Raw genomic sequence first — 13,968 nt, 5'->3', positions numbered from 1 at the left:
TGTATTCAATATTGTCTGACTTCTTGAAGAGAGATACCAACAGAATTGGATCTCAGCAATTGCACCATGCCCTAATACAGTTCTCTCCTGAGTTTTGATTTTCTGTCTTTGTTCTTGCATCAGGCTGTTAGCCAGCTCTCCCATCCCATGGCACCCACCTCAAATGCCACCCTTTCCACACTACAGGTCACTGCCCAGTTCACAAATTACCAGACATCTGCCCTTTGTTCAGCAGCTCTGTTTGTCCATATGGATGGACATACCCAGTGCTCACAGATCATTCTCTTCCTATTTTCAGACTGGGGCTGTCTGTTGCAGAAGGCCAACATCCCTATGTATGCAGGGTCTTGGGCAAGTCTGAGCAGTGTCTGGTCAATGTTAAATGATGCAGACAAAAGAATCATTGATGCCCTAAAAGCCAGTTTGAAAATCTCCTGTGCATAGCTATGACTCGTGTACAATTCGACTCCCAGACTTGGTTTCCAGAACTAGAAAAATAGAAGAGATCTCACTTCCTCAGAGTTCAGAAACACTTGTGATCAATATCAGCATTGCCCACACAGGACAACATTCCTCAGTGCTTCCTTCTGATTATTAACTTTGCTTTGGCCTGTGGCCTGAAAACCTCACCTCTTGAAGGCAACCCCAGGCAGCTATCCTGGATCTACCATGGAAACTAACTGCAACCCATGTCCTCCTCAAGGTGATAGAGTAGTGTTAAAATGCACACTCCAGGAGGGAACAATAACAGCAACATAAAATGCATTTTAAAAAATGTTCGCTAGGAACACCTGGGTGGAGCAGTTGGTTGAGTGTCCAACTTTTGGTTTTGGCTCAGCTTATGATCTCAGGGTTGTAGGATCAAGTACTGCTCAGTGCAGAGTCTTCTTGAGATTCTCTCTCCTTCTCCCTCAGCCCCTCCGACTCGTGCTTTCTCTCTCTCTCTCTCTCTCTCTCTCAAATAAATAAATCTTTTTTAAAAAATTGTTCATTATCTGTCTTTTCTACAAATGAGTGCTATTTGTTCTATAGGTAACTGCATGTTGCATGCAAATAAAGAACTCTGTCTATCTGAACAACTGGTTGTGTTTGTAATATGAGATCTTGGGAAATTTGAGTTAGATCATTAGTAGACATGGGGCTTCTCAGTTTTAATAGACTTAGTCATCACAAGACTGTACACACATGTGTCCTCCTGCAGTATTGAATCCCTACCAGAAGAGCTTGCTCTGGCAGTAAGAAAACCAAGAAGCAGCTTTGGTCACTTTGATGGAAAATCCCAGAAAGTTCCATTTTTCATGGCTGTTGTAAGTGTTGTGCATGCCCAGTCAGAAATAACCTGAGAAGTCTGTGGCAGCTAGCATGCTGGTAGTGTCAGCGGAAAGTTTCTGCAATTGAATCAAGCCAGCTAAAGAATATTCCATGGCAATAATGGTTCAAACATTGTTAGAAAACAGCAGTGAAACCAGCAATTCCTGGAAAAGATTCACCAGCTTTTTGGTAGCCAAAAAGACTATCGGTGTAACCGATACTTTAGGAATTCAGTGTTAGGCCAAGGTCTACCTGGAGATCCCACGACTACAAGGCTAGCCAGCGAACAATATGGCACCTCAAATATAGTTTGTGTGGACCAAGATGAGGCCAACCACATCTCACAACCTGCATAGGTTCTGGGGAGGTATTTCTTATTTCCATTTTGTAAATGAGTCTCAGATTAAAGCAATCTGCCTAAGGTCATCCATCCAGTAGCAATTGGAGCCATCAAAACCTGACTTTTCCACTGAAACTACATACATATTCAGAGGAAGACACTTATTCAGAAATCAATCTTCTGGTGATGCAAGTTCTTTTCCAGGAGTGATAGTTGAAATATTGAACCAAGCATATGCCAGGGCATTGACCAAATTGGAAAAGACTCAGCAGTTACTGTATACAACCTTATAGGTACATGTCTGCTAAATATCTGCCCCTCCAAATCAGCGCATGAATGAGTCTCAGAAAAGTGCATAGAAGGTCACTGTCATCAAAATATTTTATTTCAAATAATATTTTTGATGATATAGGTTGCATAAAATTACAAAACATTTAAATTATAAAAGAAAAAATAAAACTTTCATGTAATTCATGCACATACTCCTGTTGTAGGTAGGATCTTGACTTTTTCACTTATAAACCTGTTTCCATGTCATTAAAAAAATCTCTGGTAGCTTTATACTGATAGCTGCTTACTATTTAGCTTTAGAGGTAACTGATTTAATCCTCATAAATTTTGAGGATTTCAAAGTTTTCATTTATATAAATAATGTGTTGATAAATATCTTTGTGCCTGAATTTCTGTTTGCCTTAAGTTTATGTCCTTAGAAACATTCCTATAACAATTATTGGTAAAGATGATCACAGAACCACTTAATATTATAAATCTGGACTCTTATTAAGCTGGATATTTATCTCAACTTACCTCTTCAGTGGGGGAAACTGCCCTTCCATTTATGACAGCTACCACCAGTACCAGTAATTATCATCATTATTATTATATTATTATTATTATATTATTATATCTTCCTTAATAAGGAAGCCCAGCCATGCACTGTGCCCCATCCCAAGACTGGGCTATGTGCCCCTGGTAATGCCCCCATTGCACTGGGTGGGGTCCACCCTATTGTTCATTATGCTGTAACGTAACCGACTATCTTCACCACCAAATACTAAGCTCCTTGAGAACAGGGACCGTGTCGTGCTGGCTATTCTATCCTCAGGGCTTTTTTCAGATCTGACCTATGGTAGGCAGGGAAGAGATATTTGTTGAGTGAACAGGACACAGTCTGTGTGTAAAGTACTGCTTTGCTGCTCTGATAGAATGAATCTGAGAAAGTACTCAGGAGCTGGGCAGTGATGGACCTTGAGGAGGTGCCAATTTCTTGAAGAATTTTTTTTTTCTGATTAGAAAATGATGCACCTCAGCAGAAATGGCAAGAAAGTCAAACCAAATGTGTAAGGCTCTGGTTAGTGAAAAGGCACAGAGAGAGGAGGGAAGTGCATCCATCTGTCATCACATGGTGAGTTTAGATGGTAGATCTACACGCTAAGTTCTAGTAGAAAATTCCCATTCTCGTGAATTGGCAGGGCAGGAACGGATGAATAATTACCACTTTCAAAAGCCCACAATATGGAGCTCATCATCCCATCATGGTCTGAGGAGAAAAAAAGCAAAACAAAGCAAAACAAAACCATGTCCAAGGAGGTAGCCTCTCATGCCTGCCATACCTGCTTTCCAGACACAAAAAGGAAATGTCTTCTCATATGTATCCAACACTTAGGGATCAGCTACCAGAATGAGCTACTAGATTCCAGCACTTTCTAGAATCTTTAGAGGAGACGAGCTTGTGGTTGACTCATCCCTCCATGATCTGCTGTGCTCTTCCTCTCTCCCTTGAGCTTATGTGTCAGTACAAATGCTTCTGGGCTGGCCAGTCCAAGCTGTCAGAAAGCTATGTAGTGCAGTGGAAGAGTAGAGAATTGGACATCAAACGAACTGAATTCTGGTCTGTTTTGTAAGTAACTTGATTGTGTCTATTTCTCTATATGTTTGTTTCCTCACCTGGAGATAGAGGTGTCTGGCGTAGGCCCCTCCTGAGATCACCTTCTAACTCAGATTTTCCTAATTTGACTCCTGCACAGCCCTGTGCATGGATTGTTGGGAATCATTTAAATATACAACATGATTTCCGTCTCGAGGCAAATGTTTGCGGGAGAAAAGACAACCTGGAATGACTTACACATTCTTCCATTTGTGTCAATGCCAAATAAAAGGTTATTATCACACCGTTGGAGATAAAGGAAAGACTTCAGGGATGGACAAACGTTAAGCCTGTCCTTGAAGTAAGCCATTTTGCAAAGCCACTTGGCAAGAAATAACCCCTGCCATAAGCCACAGCCAAAGGATAGCCCTAATGTAATAAAATTTATCCTCCACCAGGGTCCTAGAGGATCCCTAAGAGGATAGGTGCTCAGTAAAGCTTGTAGGATGCAATAAGACTGGTGTACTCGTGCCCAATCTACACTTTACCACCACACTCAGCTGTAATTCCTTATCCGGAGACTAAGTCTCTGTGACAACACTATTAATACTTTAAAAAATTATTTTAGCTCAGCATTGTATGGCATGTCTATATTTCCAAAAGGTCTTGCATCGGTCCCTGAAGTCGGAGTCTTAATCTCTGACCCTTCACCTTGGAGGAAAGAGGGATTGAGAACAAAAGCTGGGCAGGCACTGAGTCAGGATTAGACGGCAAGGCCCCTCCGTGACTTACCTCCCCAACCCCTCTCTCCATCTGGACCTCCTGTTATCCAAATGAGTCATCTACTGCTTGCCTCATCTGGTAGGTTAACTACCCAATGAACCGTGGGGCTTTACAGGCTCAGAAATTTTCCAATGGCTCACCATGTACACCTACCACATACGATTGTGCTTCCAGTGAAACACCGGGACACCTGCACCCCGATGTTTCTAGCAGCCATGTCCACAATAGCCAAACTGTGGAAGGAGCCTCGGTGTCCATCAGAAGATGAATGGATAAAGAAGATGTGGTCTATGTATACAATGGAATATTCCTCAGCCATTAGAAACGACAAATACCCACCATTTGCTTCAACGTGGATGGAACTGGAGGGTATTATGCTGAGTGAAATAAGTCAATCGGAGAAGGACAAACATTATATGGTCTCATTCATTTGGGGAATATAAAAATTAGTGAAAGGGAATAAAGGGGAAAGGAGAGAAAATGAGTGAAAATATCAGTGAGGGTGACAAAACATGAGACACCTAACTCTGGAAAATGAACAAGGGGTAGTGAAAGAGGAGGTGGGCAGGGGTTGGGATGACTGGGTGATGGGCACTTACGGGGGCACTTGGTGGGATGAGCACTGGGTGTTATGCTATATGTTGGCAAATTGAACTCCAGTAAAAAAAATTAAAACAACAACAAAAAAAAGATTGTGCTTCCCCTCCTGTGTTCACCTTTGGATTTTAAAAGGGAAAAGAAAAGGGGGGCACACAGAAATGGAGGGGGAAACAAGGCATGGGGGAAGGGCAGAAGGGGTGCTCTGGAATTGTTTATCTGGCTTGGAAGTAGGAGACTGAAATGAAATCAGTGGAGGACCATCTCTGTGCCACTCAAACTGGCCCCATGCCCAGCCTCAGGCTTCAAGTCCCCATTGTGCCCGTGGTTGCTGGAGAAGTGGCTGGGTGATCTGTAAACCGTGCAATGTGGATTCACTTTCTGAGTTGTATTTTTCATATGCTATTAAAATGAGTTTGGACTTGACTTTATTAACCAACAAGGAGTTATCACAGGTTCTTAGTCAAGGGGAATACTTGAATACAGCAGCTTACATTTTGTATCTGCCAGAATAATGGGGGGAAACAAAGGCCACATTCCAGAGGTTGTTTGACGAAAGCTCATCAAAGAGAGGATATTCAATGATGGGGGTGGATGTAGGGGAGTCAACAAAGGAGAATGCAGGAGACCTGGAAGTGCCACTGCAACTGGATCACGCTCTTGCTTTGGGAGGCAGGCAGCTGTCTGCCAGAAGCTGGAGCCTTCAGTAGAGAGGATCACAGTGTGGCTGAAAGGAAGGGAGCTGGTGAAATAGCTCTGACTTTTCTTGCCTTCTAGTCCCCCATGAAAGTCTCCTATTGACTGAACACAGTGAGATTCATGGAGAGGGTAAGAGACCCCTGGATGCTGTGCATTCGGGCCGCTCCCCAGCATCACAGCGGGGTGGGGATGTGAGGCACTGGGTCCACAGGGGCAAACAGAGAACATCCACCCCACATCTGTGTAGTATATTATGATATCCAGACATATAGCTATTCTATTTTGTAATGTCATTTGGTCCTCACAACAATCCTATAGGGTTTTCTTGTTTTTCAAACAAGGTCAGTGTGGCTCTCAGGGATCAAATCATTGACCCAACTAGAAGAGGTGGCAAAGTGAGGACATCAAACCAGCTCTAGACCCTTCGAGATGTCACTCCCTCCCTGTCTTTTCTCATCCTACTGTCCCTCTTCTCTTCACCTGCCCAGGGTTAACCTGTGCTTCAGGTTTAATTCAAAACTACTTGAACGAAGTAACTCCATCGGTCCCATTCCTTCCGATTGCCAAGAGTCCTGGGTTGTTCAACAAGGCAGAACATAGCAACTACTTGTTTGTATTGTTCTATGGTGTTGTTCCCTGAGTTCCAGGGTCTGTTTTCTTAAGATCAATAGAAGATTCCTTTGGATAGCAACCTCCAACAGCACCTGGCACATCCTACCACTCAGCCAATGATCAATAAATATTACCTAAATGTAAATAAGCAACATAGGAAGGCAGTCAGGAAAATGGGCATGTGACTAAACATACATGTGTCAGGCAGGGTTCAATGCAGGACACAGCCACTCTAGCCAAAGGGATTCAATATTGGGAATCAGGCACTCTCATAATTGGGTGAGTAGAAGTAAGGGGGCCAGCTTCAGGTGATTGGTTTCAAGATCAATTACTCTAGCTGTACTCACAGGTCAGAGAGTTGTTACTGCTAATGACACCATGCAACTGCCTCACGCTTCTCAAGCAGTGACCAGTCCCTGAGAGTGGAGTGAAACCACCACACACACTGACCTCTAAGTGACCTTCTTACAACAGCTACCAAGCAGGCAGATGACCTCAGCTTGCTTCTCCATTATTCACACAAATTCATTTCACTTGGCTCAGCCTGAATTACACCTCGAACCCTAGCTCTAAGAAACAAACAATGGGAAGGCAGTTTTTGGCCTCTCCTCCTTTGCAATATTGAAGGAGGTGGGAATGGATTCTAAGTGCTAACAGAGCACACGCAGCACATGGCTATAAGTGTGCAGACAGACATAAGGCACCCATGTGCTGCCACAATTCAGAAACTAGGTGTCATTGTGGCTCGATAACTAGGGGCATGGATAGGCTTGGTTAGTTGGATTATTTTGAAGAGTGCTTTCATTCCAATCTGCTAAATTTGATAGGACCTTCAAGATCAGTCTTGGAGGGAAGCGTCATCAAAGAAAGAATCTGTACCATGAAGGAGTATGTGGAGAGGCAAGGCGACTAGCCTTCCCTTGGAGCCAGCAGGGGTGGAGAGGGGGTGAGTCGGCATACCAGATGCTTTTAGGAACATGAACCTGAGTCTCCTGAGCATCATCTGCTCATTAAAAGCCTCCCCCCAGCCCTCTGTTTCCCTCACCAGCCACACACAGAGTCAGGTGACCATCTTGAGTCTTCCTTGATCAACAGGGCCCCCTCGTGGTGTAGCAAAACCACTGTATTTTCTGTAGCGTCGCAGCGAATTAAAAGCTCAGTTTTATTTTTATTTATTTATTTATTTTTCTAATTGCATCACTTTCTTTCACCGACCTCCACTCTCCGCTCTCCGTCTCCCCAGCCCCCAAACCTCAGAGCAGGAAACAAAAAAGCTCAGTTTTAACTCAACGTATAGGTGGAAAAAACCCACAACTCTCAATGAGACAATGAGCAAGTTGGAACTTATAACTGGAACCCATAACACTTAGGCCACAGTAATTGGGGCAGCCTCCACCTCTCCTCCGGAGGTACCAGGCTGACTTCAGCTAGTTATGATTTAGACAGTGGTTCTCAACTGGGGCTGTTCTGCACCCACCTCCCCACCCCCACCCCCACCCCTACCCCTAAAGGCACATTTGGTAATGCCCAGAGACACTTCATTGTCACTACTCTGGAGGACGTGCTATTGACATCTAGCAAGGAGAGGCCAAGGATGCTGCTTAAACACTCCACGGTGTGCAAGATGAGAGAAGGAAAGAAGAAAGAAAGAAAGAAAGAAAGAAAGAAAGAAAGAAAGAAAGAAAGAAAGAAAGAAAGAAAGAAAGAAAGAAAGAAAGAAAAAAGAAAGAAAGAAAGAAAGAAAGAAAGAAAGAAAGAAAGAAAGAAAGGAGAAAGAAAGAAAGAAAAAAGAGAAAGAAAGAAAGAAGAAAAAGAAAGAAGAGAAAGAAGAAAGAAAGAAAGAAAGAAAGAAGAAAGAAAGAGAAAGAAAGATCCAGTCAAAATGCCAATAGTCCCTCAGTGTAGAAATTCTGCCTTGGAAGAGGAGTTTTCCCCTCAGGATGTTCCTTGGGATGTCACCAGGTTCAAACTCTCTGCATTGCTTACAGTTCTCCTCAAATCTGAGACACTAAGAGAGATGCAAAAAGAAAAGATTTAAAGCCCACAAACTTCACAGCCATTAGGATGGTAGGATGGCTATTATTTAAAAGGAAAGAAAAAAGAGAAAGAAAGAAAGAAAGAAAGAAAGAAAGAAAGAAAGAAAGAAAGAAAGAAGAAAGAAAGAAAGAAAGAAAGAAAGAAAGAAAGAAAGAAAGAAAGAAAGAAAGAACAATAAGTAACAGGATGCTGATGGGAATGTAAATGGCACAGCTGCTATGGAAAACTATATGGTGTTTCCTCCAAAAGTGAAATCACAGGATATGACCCAGGAATCATTACACACACACCCCCAAAGAGCTAAAAGCCAGGATTCAAACAAGTACTTGTTTATGAAATCATTACTCACAGTGATCCAAAGGTGGTTACAACCCAAATGTCCATCAACAGAGGGACGGATAAACAAAAAATGTGATCCATGCATACAACAGAATATTTTACAGCTTTAGGGAGTCAAAACGTTCTGCGATATGCTATAGGAGATGAAATCTGAAAACAGTAAGTGAACTAAGCCAGACACAAAAGGACAGACACTGTGATCCCCTTCATACGGGCTACCCGGAACAGGCAACTTCATAAACAGAGACAGTAGAATGGTGGTTGCCAAGAGCCGAGAAATAGAACAGGGAGTTACGGTTTAATGGGTACAGAGTTTCTGTTTGGAAGGGTGAAACCATTCTGGAAATGGACAGTGGCATTGCTCACCCAATATTGTGAACGTACTTAACATCGCTGAGTTGTACACTTGAAAATGGTTAAAAGAGAGGCGCCTGGGTGACTCAGTGGTTGAGCATCTGCCTTCGTTTCAGGGCGTGATCCCAGGATCCTGGGATCGAGTCCCACGTCAGGCTCCCCGCAGGGAGCCTGCTTCTCCCTCTGCCTGTGTCTCTGCCACCCTCTGTGTGTCTCTCATGAATAAATAAATAAAATCTTAAAAAGAAAATGACTAAAAGAGTAACTTTTTTTTAAGAGTAACTTTTATTTATTTTTTTAAAAGATTTTATTTATTTATTCATGAGTGTACACAGAAAAGAGAGAGAGAGAGACACACACACAGAGACACAGGCAGAGGGAGAAGCAGGCTTCACGCAGGGAGCCTGACGTGGGACTCGATCCAGGGTCTCCAGGATCACACCCCGGGCTGCAGGCGGCGCTAAACCGCTGAGCCACCGGGGCTGCCCTAAGAGTAACTTTTATATCATGCATATTTTATTACAAGAGACCCCTCAAAACTTGGGGTTCACAGCTCTTTTAGCTCACACAACAGCCAAGGTCAACAGGGTCCCCAACTTGCCAAGACCCTCCGACTGACCGACAAGGGCCCAAGCGTGTGTTTGCCAGGACTGGTGCCAGGACATGACATATTAGCCAAGGATTTGCTGCACATGGCTTTGATTGCCCAGGGCTCAGATTGGATTTCCTGGGACTGGGGACAGCTGGCAGCAATGCGGCCGCCCCTTCAGTTACCAGGAGGGCATTGCTTAAAAGTCTGAAATGTGCTGCACGAGGGAGCTCCCTGGAAGGCCTTTTGGCCTTAGCTGCGGATTCAGCAGGACTGTCTTTCTGTGGGAAAGAAGATAAGAGACAGGGGCTGGAACTTGTAGAAGGAATGAGGACGGTGCCAAGTCCTTTTGGCTGTCCCGGATTCTCTGCTGTGCCTGTGAGGGGTCAGTTCTGCTCAAGACAAAGATCCTTTACTTCCCTTAGTCCATTCCGCAGTGGCATGTCACCCTTTGCGTGTGCGCGTGCATGCCCACGTGGGTGGTGTGTTTAACATTTTCCTTTAAGTCAGTGATCTCAGTCTTTAGAACACAGGAAGGGTGAGTCCAAGGTTGTAGGTTCGACTCCAAGTACAAACCGTTAGCATTACAGGGTGCAAAGTGCTTTGGGTCTCAGAGAGCACCCTGGTCTCGGCTGACAGCTGTCACAGGGAATCAGTAGAGGAACAGGGATGACTCTGGACAAGCCGTCCACACCCAGCCATGCCTAAGCCCCTGTTGTAAAGCACTGAGTAGTGCTGTAGGATAGTGGTAACTGGGATACGGCACGGGCTGGTTTTCACAGAAAGGATGCTGCAGACAGACCCCAGGAATACCCTGTTGCTTATAGTAATCACTTCCACCAACTGAATGAACCTGATGGTTCTCTTTTTGCAGTCGCAGGTGGTATACACTGTGCACACGCCAACCTTTTCCCCAATAATCCTTTGGGATCCCCATCGAGAGGTGTCATTAGCCAGTGAGGGTGGTAGCTGGGCGAATGTGGGCCCTCAGCTCTCAGGACTGGAGACATCCATATATCCAGCCCCTGCAGAATCCACTGGCCAGCAGGGCACTCTCCTGGCGGAGACCTTGACCAGTGGTGCTAGCGCTGCTACAGGATTGTCCTCACAACCACAGAAAAGTGCTCCACCAAGGGACCGAGTCTAGGGTCACAAACTCCATGAGTATCCAAAGCCTGGATGGTAGGGGTAAGCCCACACCCTGGAGCCAAGCATGTCCCCGTCCATTGCCTACATGTGCAAAGTCTGGGGCAATAGGAGAAAACACATCTCGTGAATCTCTTTACTATATGTCTCCCCCCAAAATTCAGTGTACCGATTCCCATCTCTGGTTTTGTTCATGTTGGTCTCCCAGAACCAGATGCCTTCCCATTGCCACCCATCTCTTGGATATCTCCGAGTTTTCCACCCATCTTTGCGCATCCCGGTGTTTCGGGTCCAGCAAGCCGCCCTATAAAAAGGTCTTCTCCGGAAGCCTTTTAGTTGCAACTCCAACGTCTGCCACCAGGTGGCGGCAGCACGCTGCGCTCCGCGATCCCGGGGCGAGGGGCGCTAACGTTTCCTGGGGACCTCCCTGGGTCCACCGCTCACCCGCCCGGCAGGGGCCCTAGTCTTACCGCCCCATTTTACAGATGAGGAGACTGAACTTCTGAGAGGCCACGAGAGTCAGAGCGGGGGGTGGGGTGGGGGTGGGGGTGGTTAGGGCTTTGCCCCGGCCTGTGGCCAAATCGCATTTAAATTTTAAAAAGTCAAAAAAAAAAAAAACGCAAACCTAAAAAAAGAAAAAGAGTCGTGCCCTGAAGGAGCTCGTTCCGCGCCCGCGCCCCCGCCCGCCCCCCAGGGAGCAGCGCGGCCGAGGCCCTGTGCGCCCGCGTCCGGACGCCCCCGCGGCCCCAGCCGAGCTCCCGCGCCCTCGGCCTTCCCCTTCCGAGCCTGGGCCCCGGGGGGCTCGCGGGGAGGGTCGGCGCGGGGCACGGCCTTGGGGGAGGGACTCCGCGCCGGGCGGGGCGCTCAGAGCCCGAGCTCCGGGGGCTGCACCGGGCGGGGGCTCCAGCCCCGCGGGGCCGAGCGTCCGACCCTGCCACGGGTTCGGGCCCAGGCTGTGCCCTGAAAACCCACCAGGCCCCCACTTCCCTGGGGCGCCGACGCCTGCTAAGGAACGGCCCAGGGGCTGCGGCCCTGGGAGGAGCCCCGCGGGGGCCCTGCTCAGCCGGATCCATCGGCCTCTCCCTCTCCCCCCGGCTCCTCCTCTCTCGCGCTCTCTCTAAATTTTATTTATTTATTCATAGAGAGAGAGAGAGAGAGAGAGGCAGAGAGAGGCAGAGGGAGAGGCAGGCTCCCCACAGAGACCCCAGGTGGGACTGGATCCCAAAACCTCGGGATCACGCCCTGAGCCGGAGGCAGATGCTCAACCACTGAGCCACCCACGTACTCCCAGTGACCTCCAATCTTGGGAAGAAACTCCCAGAGCTAGCCCCCCAAATGTCAGGGCCCCCAGATTCTCTCTGAGACCACCCACAGCTCACGCTGTGCCTTCACGTAAAGTAGGATGTGATGTGGGCCCCAACCCCATCCCAGTGCTGTGCTGGGGCAGGATGGCAAAGGCTACTGGTGCCTCTGCAGTGGCTGGACTGGGATTTAGCTAGAATTTGATGGCAGTGTGAACTTTTTTTTTTTTTTTTTTAAGATTTACTTGTTTTAGACAAAGAGAGAGCATGAGCAGGGGGAGGGGCAGAAGGAGAGGGAGAAGCAGCTGCCGCCCCCCACCATCAGGCAGGGAGCCCAGTGCAGGGCTCATCCCAGGATCCCAGGATCATGACCTGAGCCAGAACCAGGAGTGGGAGGCCCAACCCACTGTGCTACCCCCGTGCCCCCCAAACAACTTCTTGCGTCACTTTTGAGGGAACCGATTCCAAGAAACCAGAAGTCGGAGGCGGAGGGAGAGGACTCGGGCGGGTCTGGGAGCTGCGGACAACCGTCCCGGGTACCTGCGCAGGAGCGCTCGGGAGACGGAGACGCAGCGCGGCACAGGGGGGTGATGCGGCCGCACCTGGCGTTTGCAGTCGCGCGTGCCCAGGAGGCCAAGGCCAAGGCACTAGAAAGGAGATTACCAACACGAACAGGACAGACGGGCCCCACCTGCTCCCACCACGTGCCACCACTGCCGCCGCCAACAGAAAAATCCCCGTGTGACTCCCGACGTCGACCAGCACGGGAGCATCCTGCTCTCGCAACTCCTCTGGCCAACAGTCCCGGCGGGAGACAGAGCATCTCAGCCCCGTAAGAACCTCGGAGAGGGACGCAGACTGCTTGAGCAGCTTTAGCCCAACCATCTCTCTTCCATCATGTCAATATTATTAGCAGAGAAAATCAAGCGTCCAGCTGAGCCCGTGTTGCTGTGGCCCCGAGCCCGCCGCTGGCCTCTGCCCGCCTCCCCCCGGCTCGCCAAGCCCTTTCACGCGTCCAGTCTTTTACTGGAGTCTCACGACAGCGTGGGTGAAACCAAGGCCGAGAGACTGGATGTGGCTCCCCCCAGGCCGCGGGGCCGACGGGCGAGTCGGGACCTGAACTGCGGCTTTTCGTTCCAAATCTCATCCCCACCTCATTTTCTCCTTTTTTTTTAAATAGGTCAGAGACAAGTGATACAAAATAAGATCGATCTGGGGAGTTTTTAAAAAGCAAAAATTTTCATTTTAGAAGATCATCCTGTATTCTGTGATCATTCCCTTCCTGCCTGTTCTTTTTTTTTGCGGGGAGTTTGCGGGGGTTGGCATTGAAATGTCCTGTCTTTACAGAACAATGCTGATTGTGGTTGGTGGGTCTAACACTTTTTCAATTTAAGCCCTACTTATTGAGATAGAAAAATGACAGCCCTATGTTTGCCTCTAAGATTTCTGCTGGGAAACTTCTCTGGCGTTTGACATCTGAAAGCCCGAGGACCGTAGCCCGTGGTATACAGTCGTGTCCACCTGCCAGATGCTTGGAACAGCTGGGAACCCTGGCAAGCCCACGTTTTCTGACTGGCCCATGAACTAGAGTTCATGGTGGGGACCCAGGTTCTCCACCAAGGTGGTGACAGCCCTTCCAGTCCCTGGCTGCTGCCCATCTTAGATGCTCCATCACCACCTGGTGGGTGTCAGTGGGGACAGGAGAGACTCCATATAGGTCACACAGGTGGTAAAGATCTCCAGGCGCTGCAGCTGCTTGATATATCCTGGGAGACAGAAAAGACCTTGCCATGCTTCTCAAGCAACGTCGCTTATCTACAATATTCAGTTGTGCAAACTGGATTCAGTACCGCACCTTTTGCGAGAGAAGTTTGTGAACCACTAGACCCCAGCTGTGTACTAGTTTGAGCTGTAACCTTCCAATTCCACTTCTACATTAAAATGCAAAATCCTAACTTGAGTCAAGCCCATGCACAGTTCGGACCCATCGCCC

The sequence above is a fragment of the Canis aureus genome, chromosome 18 (genome assembly GCF_053574225.1).
Source record: "Canis aureus isolate CA01 chromosome 18, VMU_Caureus_v.1.0, whole genome shotgun sequence".
Taxonomy (NCBI): Eukaryota; Metazoa; Chordata; class Mammalia; order Carnivora; family Canidae; genus Canis; species Canis aureus.
This window is presented reverse-complemented; position numbering follows the sequence as displayed.